Genomic DNA, 12,921 nt, shown 5'->3' with positions numbered 1-12,921 from the left:
AATTCCATTTGGGTTTGGGAAGTAGAATTACTTTCTTACTATAGCTCTTAAAAAAGTATCTACCCACTGTTGTTCTGACTTATGAGAGCAGATGTAAAGGAATGAATGAATGGCTATGGCACAAAATATTCTAGCTTGGAGCCCATCATCCTTAATTTCACTTACTCTCCTTACAACAAGTGTATGGTAACGAATTAAGTGTTATATATGAATGATCATAATGGATGGTTTTAAAAATACTTTAATATGACATCATGGTTTAGGCTGTCACATGTTCAACTAACTATTCGTCATGTACAGCTGCTATGTTGTAGTTTATCTGGGTCAATTTTAAAGTTTGTTGTCTAGCTTCCCTATAATACTCATCAGGCCCCAAATCTCCTTGCCCTCTCCCTGTTCAGAAAATATGTACTCAAGCAATGAGTAAGCACAGCATACTTAACTGCAGCAAATCTGCTGGAAAAAAACTCATATATATCAAATATTTTAAATTATGCTTTCTATAATCCAAACAGATAAGTGATTTAATTTGCTTTTTTTATACAGATGGGGCAAGGCTTAGACAGTCAGGATTACAGGCTGTTGGAAAAAACTACAATTGAGCTATTGAAAATAGTTTCTTTTGCAAAAAAACATCTTGGTACTCACTGCTCTTGGCATTTGGCCCAAGGGCAAAGATTTTTGAATGTTTCATTATATATCAGTCTTTGTTTCATTTGGCCTTGTTAGTTATAATTGCGTATGCCACATTACCGATTATACTGGTGTATATGGTGAGAGTATGTGTCAATTTAGATTAATCTGTATTGAAAATGAGATTTCTTTTTATGATTGACAGAATTTAGGAGCAAGATTGTTCTCTTGGTATATTAAAATGTACACCAAGTAATTCATTTTTTTCCTTTGATCTAACTTTTTGTGTGTGTGCCTGTTCTGGGGCTTGAACTCAGGGCCTGGGAGCTGTCCTCAAGCTTTTGTGCTCAAGGCTACCACTCTACCACTTGAGCCACACACAGCTCCACTTCTGGCTGTTTTAGTATTTAGTTGGAGATAAGAGTTTTACAGACTTTCCTGCCTGGCAGATTTTGAACCATGTTCCTCAGATCCCAGCACCTGGAGTAGCTGGGATTACAGGGGTGAGCCACTGATGCATGGATATGATATAACTTTTTTTTTTGCCATTCCTGGGGCTTGGACTGAGGGCCTGAGCACTGTTCCTGGCTTCTTTTTGCTCAAAGCTAACACTCTATCACTTGAGCCACAGCGTCACTTCAGGCCTTTTCCATATATGTGGTGCTGAGGAATGGAACCCAGGGCTTCATACATGCTAGACAAGCACTGTACTGCTAAGCCATGTTCCCAGCCCCTGATATAACTTTTAAAGGACATTCTTATATCCCATTTTCTGGTCATTAAAATACTGTGCCTGTGTTAAGGCCAAGGATTTTCTTTTTCTGCTCCACACATAAATAACTTAGATGAAAGTTCCAATCGTCTCAAAAATATGAATGGGATCTGCTCTCCATACTAGTGCTAAGGATATTTTTTGGTGAACTTCTCCAGAGTGAAACTTGATGGTACTGGGGCAGGCTGTTGACCGAAATACTCTAGTATTGAGGCTTTTACATTAGGAAGAGCGTTGCTCCTTGTTTGTTTTATTTTTTCAGTTATGGGATTTGTTGGTTAAGTGATGCCAAATTTGGCTATTACAAATATATGAAAGAGCTTTCTTTATGTAGAGTGTTGATTAGGTGGAATATGCTAAAGAGCTGGCAGCAAGAGAACAAGACAGTTTAAATTGGAATGGTTATTCATAGTGACAAAAATGGCATTATTATTAAGACACTTGCTATGTAGTCTAGGCTGGCCTTGAATTCAAGATCTCCTTCCTCAGCCTCCCTAGTCCTGTGATTGCAAGAATGTGCCACCACACTGAGCAGAATGAGGTATTTTCATCTTAAGAAGAGTGTACTTTACAATGTCAGTAAGCTATCACTTAGAATTATGGCAATGGATATAGATAATATGCAAGATTATTCTGCTGCTGCTATACAAATAGTATCGTGTCAAATAGTTGATAGATTTCTCTAATTTAGACGTACTTTGTATCTTGTAGCCAGAAAACACTTTTTCCAGTAAGTATACTGCTCCATAGGAAGAATTTTCCATCACTATCTTCATTGTCATTATTCATTACATTTTTTTTTTTTGCCAGTCCTGGGCCTTGGACTCAGGGCCTGAGCACTGTCCCTGGCTTCTTTTTGCTCAAGGCTAGCACTCCGCCACTTGAGTCACAGTGCCACTTCTGGCCATTTTCTGTATATGTGGTGCTGGGGAATCGAACCCAGGGCTTCAAGTATATGAGGCAAGCGCTCTTGCCACTAGGCCATATCCCCAGCCCTCATTACATTTTTTTGAGAACGTTGTCATAGTCTCTTTTTTTTTGTGGTGCTGGAGATCAAACTGTGTTCATGCTATTTGTTCTTCATATTTAGTCTTCACAATAGACCTATAAGATACATTTGCAGGTGACAAAACTCCAAATCATGGAAATTCAGTAACTTGCCAAAAATTATGTAGGTAATGAGATGGAGAGCTGGAAAATTTGAATTTGTACAAGTTAATTCCAGTTTTTTTCCCCTTACTAACTTCTCTATACTGCCTCCTGAGTATGTAGTCTACAGAAATATGTTTAGTGTTCAGAGTATTTGGATCTCTGATACGTACTTTTGGATACAGAACTGTAATGGAAATGATCATGGGAATTGTATCTCTACAGAAGTTAGAAGCAGCAGCATAGCATAGTGGAAAGAACTTTGGGCTTTAAAAGATCAGTTTGATCTCTGTATCCATATAGAGTGAGGCAGTTTAAATGCTAACTAAAGGAACTTGCTTTCATAAATGGTATGATTCTATGCAGTAACAATATTTAAAAAATAGATTCATAAAGCAACTATTACTTGCAATAACAATATTTAAAAAATAGATTCATAAAGCAACTAGTTGAAGAAAAATATCTACCTGATAATATCTGATTATTTTCTCCCACAATACAATATGCTGAACTTTTCAGAGATGTGTTGCGATAAACTGGAGCAGGTATTGATGGCAAAATGTTTTTTGTCAAAACAATCAGTTCACTTTTGTTATTTACCAATGTATCTGCCTTACTGTACCTAATTCTATTCACTCAACTACCCAGGTATCTTCAGTGTCTTTTATTGAAGTGCTGAGGATTGAACCTGAATCTTGTACATGCTAGGCAAGAGCTTTACCACTGAACTACATTCCCAGCCCTGTATTTGTAGTCTTGTGCATCTATTCATGTATATTTATCTGTCTTGTGATTACATAAGAAGGTGTACATTTTGTACACCTTTGTTCATGTACATTGTTGGTACAAGACTTGAGAATCTACCTTGAGTTAACTCTGACAACTTGGTTAGGATAGTATCAGCCAGGTTTATCCACTATAAAGTCATTTTCTTCCCTTTGTAATTATAGATGAAACAGATCTTATAAGACTATACAGGACAGTATTATGAGACAATACAGATAATAGGTTTTCACCATAGTTTTTCCGAGTAATTTTAGCATCTATTGATGATCCTGGTCTGAGTGATTATTGTAGACACTTGCCAGGAGGTGATTTTAATTTTCAATTTTCGATATTGAGTTCTACCATAATAAACTTCAACCAGTTTCTTAAATGAATACACTTATATTTATGTATATTGTTCTTTATTTATAGCATGTAATTAATAACTATTTTTATTCAATGGATTATAATGTTTTGCTCTTATTATGTGTTTTTGTGGAAATGATTTCAAACTTGACAAATCAGGGCCAAATTGTGACCTTGTACTTGGTAAGTACTTAATTCTTCATATTTAGTCTTTACAACAGACCTATACAGTATGTACTATTATTCCTGATTTACAGATGAAAAATACAAATCATAAAGATTAAATGATTTGCAAAATTTGGAAAATCTGGAGTCCCTTTACATTGGTTACTATATCCTTTCAATGTGCTCTAATTGTCTTTTAGCATCTCCTTATGTTCTGGCACTACAAAATGTTTTATGCTTATTTCTACTTTCCTTTCCCAGTCTTGGAATAAGCTATTTCTCCAAGGTACTCCTACTTAAAGCATAGTGATAGACAAGGTAACAAACAGTACAAGTAATGTATCCAATGCCTAACGTATGAAACTGTAACCTCTCTGTATATCAGTTTGAGTAATGTATCCAATGCCTAACGTATGAAACTGTAACCTCTCTGTACATCAGTTTGATAATAAAAATTTGAAAAAAAAATAGTCATAGTACAAACCAAGATCTGGATACTTGGTTTGCTCATTATCATTGTTGTCATTGTTTCTAATCTTTGGATGGAACTAAGAAGAAATATATGCATTTATATTTAAACACAGAATACACACACATAGACACATATGTACACACACATATTTGGAAAACCATGAATTAATAATGAGACCTCTGACTGAAGTTTAAGGACCAACTGATTAAACATCCATCTTTGATGTATGATTATCTCACTCTTTTTTTTTTGGCCAGTCCTGGGCCTTGGACTCAGGGCCTGAGCACTGTCCCTGGCTTCTTTTTTTTTTGCTCAAGGCTAGCACTCTGCCACTTGAGCCACAGCGCCACTTCTGGCCGTTTTCTGTATATGTGGTGCTGGGGAATCGAACCCAGGGCCTCATGTATACAAGGCAAGCACTCTTGCCACTAGGCCATATCCCCAGCCCTATCTCACTCTTTTTTAAAAAAAATTTTATATTTTTTTTATTATCAAACTGAATTACAGAGAGGTTACAGTTTCATACATTAGGCATTGGATACATTTCTTGTACTGTCACTCTTTTCTGGTATCTCCTTGGACATGTTTTCTGGTCTTATCCAGAGTCTTAAAGAGCTAAGATTCTAGAATTAGATCCAGAATCTGACAGAGATATATAAACATCAGTAAAATAACAGTCTCTGAGTCTTAATTTTCTTATTGGGGAAAATGAACCGTTCCACATTTTGAGAATAAAATGAGAAAAGCTATAGAAAATATTTAGAACATTTCATTATTATCTTACAAACTGTTGAGCTTGAAATTAGTGCTTCCCACATGCTAACTACATATGCTACCATTCTGTCATTGGGTTAAACCCCCAACTCCTTGACTTACCATTTCCTGCTACATTCATTCGTTGCCTGTTTTTCAAGACCCAGCATGATCTCTCCTTTCATCTAACTTTCTCTTTTTACATAAAGCTATACACTATACTTCCTTCATTGTAGCTTTCCTAATCTGTTGAGCGTTGCATACATATTTTGGCTCTCTATTCATCTCCATCCTGGTAAGAATCCCATGGATTCAAATCTTGGCTCAATTTCAGCACAAAGTCTAAATTTTTGAGCAGATATTAGGTAAGTAAATCCCAAGAAATGAAGAAATGTATTATATTGTTCTATTTCCACCCTCATGTAAGTATATTCTCCACAAAATTATTTTGTGATGACATGATAGATAAAACTAAGAGACAGTCTGCCTTCATATGCAGTGTAGACTGCAAGTAACAACCCATAAAATTTCTGTGAAACTTTTCCTTCTGTCATATCAACTGCTGGCTATAATCCTTCTTTGAACATTTGTAATATATAGCCCCATCTAGATTAGTGTCAATATGCACGTTGTCTTATAATTTATCTGTTTTCTATTAGCTTATGGGATATTTGCAGGCAGTAAATATACATTTGTTCATCTAACCAATTACATGTTGATTTTGTCTGATGTCAAGTAGTACATGCTCAAGGTTGAGAAATTGGAAAATATGGAAAAGTACAGAGAAGGACAAAAAGGATCTGTCCCTAATTCTCAGTAGACAAGAAATGACTTGTATTTCTTTTTTATGATTTTTTCTGTCATATATATTGAATCTTTTTCATATATGCAATCTTTTCTAAAAAATATATTGGTTAAAATAAGTTGGAATCATACTTTATGTAATTTTACATCTATTTTTAAATGTAATATTTTAATAGTATTGAAATGCTTAGTTTGAAATAATTTTAAAATGATTTCTGAATGGTTTTGTGTTTTTTAAAAAATATTTTTGGTGCTGGTCCTGGGGCTTGAACTCAGGGCATTGGTGCTGTCTGAGCTTTTGTGCCCAAGGCTAGTGCTCTACCACTTTAGCCACAGCTCCATTTTCAAGGTTTTAGTGGTAAATTGGAGAGAAGAGTCCTACAAACTTTCCTGCTTGGGCTGGTTTCAAACCATGATCCTAAGATTTCAGTCCCCTGAGTACTTAAGATTACAGGCCCAGTTTATAATTAAACACATCAAAATTTTGTTTTTCTGTTCACTTTTCTTGAGACAAAGTCTCATTATGTAGCTCAGGCTGGCCTGAAACATGCTATCTAGTCCACACTTGCCTCAAATTTGAAATGTTCCTGTTTCAGCTTCCTAGTGCTAAGATTATATCTTGTACCATTAGGCCCATCTACCTGTTCATTTTGATAAAAAATATTGTTGAAATGTAATATTTTTCAATATTATGATAAATGTTGCCAAGACCAATTTTTATTCTATATTTTCATTTTGTATCAGTATTATTTTTTGGCAGAACTGAGAGGATTGATCAGGCTTTGTGCTTCCCAGGTCTCTTCACACTTTTGCATTGGTTATATTTGAGGGAGGGTCTTGCCTTTTGCCCTAGATGGGCTGGCTGCAGCCCTCCTTCTGATTCCCTGTGTCCCTGAAGATGACAGGTTAATGTAATTGTGTTTGCCTTGTAGTTGGGATGACAATCATTCACCACAAAGGCCCAATTGTTGTTTGAAATAAAATCTCTGAACTTCTATGCATACACAAACTGTCCTGGAACCATGATCCCTTGATCACTACCTTTCAAGTAGCAAGGATTATAGGTGGAGCTACCTAACCTGGCTATTGTTAATCTCCTTGATATACCATTCAGTGGACTCTAATGTTTGGAAAGTATATATCAATATCAATAGAGAAGTTATGTTAGCTTTTCAGTAGCTAATGATAGAACTTTTTGAGTTGATAACAGTTTCCACTTTTTAAAGTTCTTTAATTCATATTTCCTTTAACTGAATGTCAAAATTGTTCGTACTAGTAAAGTGCCATGTGATGTTTTGAAACATGGCAAGTTAAACATATTTACTCAAACATCATTTTTATGGTAAAAGCATTAAAATCTGTTTAGTTTTGTGTGTGTGTGTGTGTGTGTGTGTGTGTGTGTGTGTGTATGTGTGTGTTAGTCCTTGAACTCAGGGCCTGAGTGTTGTCCCAGAGCTTTTTGCTCAAGGCTAGTGCTTTACTATTTGAGCCACAAATCTTACTTCCCAGGGTTTGGTGGTTAATTGTAGATAAGAGTCTCCTGGAGGGGCTGGGAATGTGGCTTAGTGGTAAAGTGCTTGCCTAGCATGCATGAAGCCCTGGGTTCAATTCCTCAGCATCACATAAACAGAAAAAGATGGAAGTGGTACTGTGGCTCAAGTGGTAGAATGCTAGTCTTGAGCAAAAGAAGCCAAGGACAGTGCTCAGGCCTTGAGTTCAAGCCCCAGAACTGGCAAAATAGTCCCTTGTACTTTCCTGCCTTTGAAAATCCTCACATCTTAGCCTCCTGCGTAGCTGGGATTATAGGCACAAGCCACTGGTGCTAGGCTCTAGTTTTCTTTTTGAAATGTACTGTACCAAAACTTTTTATTCCTCTCAGTATGCACTGATCAACCTCTCCCCACTCCTCTTTCTTCATCATCATTCCCAGCCTCTGGTAATCACTTTCCAACTCTTAACCTCTATGAGGTCTATTTTTCTTAGAATCCATATACTAGTAATGTCATATGGTATTTGTCTTGCATATTTTATTTAGCATAGGGATTTTCATTTATAACCACACTGTCACCAGTGACAGAATTTCCTTCTTGTATGACTGACTAGTATTTCATTGTGTATATGAACAACTTTCTTTGGTCCATTCATCCATTGAAAGTAACTTTTATCAAGGTCTGTGAGGCCTATAAGGTATTAAATAATATTTTCTGAAGTCATGCAGCTAAGTGATTAGGATAAGTCTTAAAATAAGCCTGTCTGACTCTACATCTTGCTCATGAGACTTACTTTATATATCCTACCTGTTAATATTGAGAAAAATAAAGTTATATTACAAAGTTTAATCATTCCCATTGCCCTTTCTGTAATCCTTCTTTTAACTGGTCACTTGACTTGGCCCTTGTTTTTCTTTTGGTGGTATTGGGGTTTGAACATTAGTCCTTGCACCCCAGGTAAGTACTTTACAACTTGAATCGTGCCCCAAACCCCATTTTAGCTCTTAATTATAATCTCCTAGGCCATTTATAACTGTGTCCATATTTTAATTTTGTGGACTCTAAACACCTTTATTCTTCTCTCCTGGACAGAAGGTACAATTTGTCCACCATGAAGGCCTCTCTCACCAATTTTCTCCTGACTGTAGCCAGGATGTACATACTCCCAGTCCTTCCGCCAAGGGGAGTTTCATCATGTACCTGAAATGTAAACCCCCTTTGCCTTCTTTACTCCACCATAGCTGCCTATCAGACTTTCACTTAAATGGTTGTATCATTACCTAGTACTTTCATCTCACCTTAAGTGATAGTCCAGAAACTTCACTCCATTAATCTACTTTACTCACTTTGGGGTAAAAATTATCTAGGTTCTATCTCATCTTATTTGAAAATTAGAGTCTGCACATCAATTTTGTGCCCTTTCAATCTATCCTACATTAAACATTTTTTTCAATATCTAAATAACTTTTTTGCCTTGTTTGCCAGCCTTGTAGCTTGTGAAATTCAAATGCACTTCTCTCCTGAATCACAAACTGTTATGCATTATGGCTCTTCCAGGTGGCATTTGAATATCTGATCTTTAAGCTTCTGAATGATAGGGATCAGTTCTCCCTAAATTACTTTCCAAAACAGTTTTACAAATTATACCCCTATCAGTAGTGTATATGAGAGCCTAGGAGACAGTCTTAATATTTGTTTTCTAATCTACTATAGTGACTATGGAATTGATGCTCAATTGATTGCCAGTTGGTTGGCTGATTTGGTGCTATCCTCTAATGATTTTCTTTTTAAAATGTAATCATTCCACCATTTCAGCTCCTTTTGATGATAACTGTGGTACAAAAGTCATTTTCAAAATATATTCTTGCTAATTAACATTGTAAATGAACCACCTTAGCCATTTGGCAACATCTTTATTATAAAAATTTGTTTTTAATAGAAATAATTCTCGATGCTATTTTGCAGAGGCATCTTTTAGTGTGGTTGCTGTCACATGTCTCCTTTCATTTTAAGAAAGCAGATTTCTCATTTTATGCATCAATGCTTGAGTTTATTTACCTTCATAATGTGTCCAGGTCCAACTGTTTCTTTATTCCTTTAGCAGCTTCTGCTGGCCTTTAACCAAAAGGCCTGTGATGACATTTGCTAGCCTGTTGAAATGGGATCCTTAAACATCTTACTATTTGCTAATAAAGACAATAAAAAATAAATTTTACAAATGAAACAGGATTTTGCTAAATTTAATTTTTGACTTGTTCTTTTCTTTATTGAACCTAATGTAAGCATTGAATTTACTTACTAAGTTACAGAGAGATTGAAACACCATTTATGAGCAAGTGCTAATTTGGCTGATTGAATTGTGTGATTTGTTTTAGCATCAGAGTTTGAACTCAATGTCTTATGCTTCCTTAGGCACTCCACCATTTAAGCAATACTTCTAACCATTTCTGCTGAAGTTATTTTTGAGAGAGGATCTTGAGTTTATGCCTGGTCTTGTTTGGACCTATGTATTCCTATTTATACTTCCTATTTATACCTTCCTATTTATGCTTCTACAGGCATGAACCACCAAACTTGAAATTGTGGGAATGGGGTCTTGCTTTCTGCCTAGGCAGGTCAAAACAAAGCAGAATAAAAAACAAAAGCATACATGTCCGCAATCTCTATGTTTACGGTAAAATGCACTACAATAAAATGACTAAAGTCAGATCTTATATACCATTGTTTTTCATCTAGGGTTGATAATGACAAATTCTCTTTATTCTGTAATTTTTGTGTTATATTTCATATAATTATCTGATCTTTTGAAATGCTATGTATTATATCCCAAGTACTTCTCATATTTTAAGCTTTGATGACAGTTTATATATATAGTCTTATTCATTCACTTCATTCTCATTAAATCATTCAACCAATACTTATTGACTTCTTTTGGATACATTTTTACAGTGTAGTACAGGGTGGCCTGCATCTGGTTATGTACCCAGAGTGAACTTGATTGAGGGCCTGGAAAACATTCTGCCTATTTTAGGCTTTTTATCGTTGCTTGGAATGGCAGGCATGCACCACTGGTTGTTGAGTCCCATGAACTTTTCAGTCTGGCCTGGCTTGGAACCACAGTCCTGATCTCAGCCTCCCACATAGTTTTGGATGACAGGTGCATATTGCATCATCCAACTGTGTGTTGAGAAAGGGATCTCTTGAACTTTTCTTCCTATGCTGGCCTCAAACTATAATCTTCCCAGTCTCAGCCACCCACAGTCTTGAACCAGCCATGCTTGACTTCAGAATTGTTTCTGAAAGTGAGTAATAAATTACAACTCTAACCATTTTTATCGTGTTGCAAATCCAGTAATACTTGCCTTACATATATGTTTTCTTACAATGTTTGTTTCTAATAGCATGTATTACATTGAATGCTAAAGGGACTAAAGTGGACGTACCAGTGAACCACTACTGAAAAATAAAGTGTACTCTCTATAAGGACTCCAGGACCTTGTTGAAGAAGAGGTCCTTCAATTTCCATTATCTCACAATCTAATTGATAATAAAACATATCTTTATGTAGAAGAAAAACATAATAATGCCTATTTATATCAGATAAATTACTTTTTGTTGCATGTGGTAAGAAACTCAAATTCATTTGTCTCAAACAATAAAGTCTTTAGCTTATATGACAATAAATTTGGAAATATATTTTCCCCAATGTTAATTTGTGTGTGTGTGTGTGTGTGTGTGTGTGTGTGTGTGTGTGTGTGTGTGTGCTAGCCTTGGATCTTTCAATGCAGGGCCTAAATGCTTTCGCTGAACTTTTGTGCTCAAGGCTAACATTCTACCACTTGAGTCACAGCTTTATGTCTGGCTTTTTGGTGGTTAATTTGAGCTGAGAGTCTCATAGACTTTGCTGCAAGGGCTGCATTCATACTGGGATCCTCAGCCTCCTGAGTAGCAATTTACAGGCATGAGCCACCAGTGCCAGGATCCAATGTTCATTTATTCAGTTAATGAAAGATTCAGGATCTCTCCATTTTTCTACTCTGCCTATTAATTTCCTCACAAGAGTAATTGCCCCTCATGCTCATAAGACAAGAGCTTCTGGTCTGAGATAACATGCAACTATGACATGTCCAGTAGAGAAAGGGTATGCGTAATTTCTTTTCATTAGTAGTGAAAAATTTCTCAGAGATCTCATATCTCCACCTTGAAAACACCTCAATTTATCAATGGTTAGAATTGTGTTATGTATATATGTTTGTACCAGTACATTTGTCTTGTCAATTCCCACCATAAAACTTCTTGACAATTCAAGTTAGGTGCCGGTGGCTCACACCTGTAATTCTAAATTACCTAGGAAGCTGAAATGAAGATTGCACTTCAAAGCCAGCCCCAGAAGGAAAGTGTCTGAGACTATCTCCAATTATTTACCAAAAAGTGGGAAGTGGAGATGTGGCTCAAGTGGTAGAGCATCAGCCTTGAGTGAAAGAGATAAGGCATAGCACCTAGACGTTGAGTTCAAGCCTAGGTACTGACACAACCCCCCCCCCCAAAAAAAACAACAACACACTTTCTGACAGTTCAATAGAGGTTGTATCAGTTCTATTTAGAAACAAATGAAATCTTTTAATTATTGTTTAAATCCATGAACGCTGAATACCTCTCCATTAATTTAGATAATTACCCTTGTCATTGAGGTCATGAAATTTCTTTGTAAATTATCATCCTATACATAGCTTTTCTATTTTAAATTGCATAATTTAAAAGATTTTAAATTATTAGTTGCTGGTTACTAAGGTATCACAGTTATTCCACTGTTGTTGTGGGGTTTTTTTTCTTTTGCTAGTCCTGGGGCTTGAACTCAGGGCCTGGGCACTGTCCCTGAGCCTCCTTATGCTCAAAACTGGTGTTCTACCACTTGAGCCACAGCACCACTTCTGGCTTTTTCTGAGTAGTTAATTGGAGATAAGGGTCTCATGGACTCTCCTCCCTGGGCTGGCTTCGAACCACAAGATCTCAGCTTCATGAGTAGCTAGGATTAAAGGCATGAGCCACCAAGGCCCAGCAGTTACTCCTTTTTATATTGTTTTCATCCTGAACACTTTGTCTTTATGCTATTGTTTACATACTACAAAACTCAGCCATTTCATGCACACCTGTGTGAAATCCATAGATGCATATATTTATGTATTTCATGATAGAATGCTATATAAATAAATAGTTTACTAATTTCCAATCATGATATAGAATAGCATTGCTACATCTATTCATTAGTTCTAGTACTTCCATCAGTCACTTTAGATTTTCTTTCTACATGATCATATCATGCAAGTAAAGAAAGTTATATTTCTTCATTTTTAGTCACTGTATTTTTTGCAATGGCTGCCTTATATTAGGTAGGATTTTCAATACAATTTTAATCCAAGGGAGTAATAGCTAAAATCCGGTTTTTGCTGAGAAATATATTCAGTGATCATGATTATGTCAGCAGTATGTGTGTGTAGATTGTTTTGCAGATTACAAAAGTAAGTAATGAAAATAAGTAATGAATGTAAAAT

General features: G+C 36.0%; 1 protein-coding gene across 4 annotated transcripts in view; it reads left to right on the top strand.

Moving 5' to 3' along the window:
* Col4a5 (collagen type IV alpha 5 chain) overlaps nt 1–12,921 on the top strand; it is a 186,673-nt gene that overhangs the window by 1,131 nt on the left and 172,621 nt on the right. The gene's annotated exons all lie outside the window — the stretch shown is intronic.

The sequence above is a fragment of the Perognathus longimembris genome, chromosome 28, assembly GCF_023159225.1.
Source record: "Perognathus longimembris pacificus isolate PPM17 chromosome 28, ASM2315922v1, whole genome shotgun sequence".
Classification (NCBI taxonomy): domain Eukaryota; kingdom Metazoa; phylum Chordata; class Mammalia; order Rodentia; family Heteromyidae; genus Perognathus; species Perognathus longimembris.
Note: the sequence above shows the minus strand (reverse complement) of the source record. Positions and strands in the feature narration are given on the sequence as shown.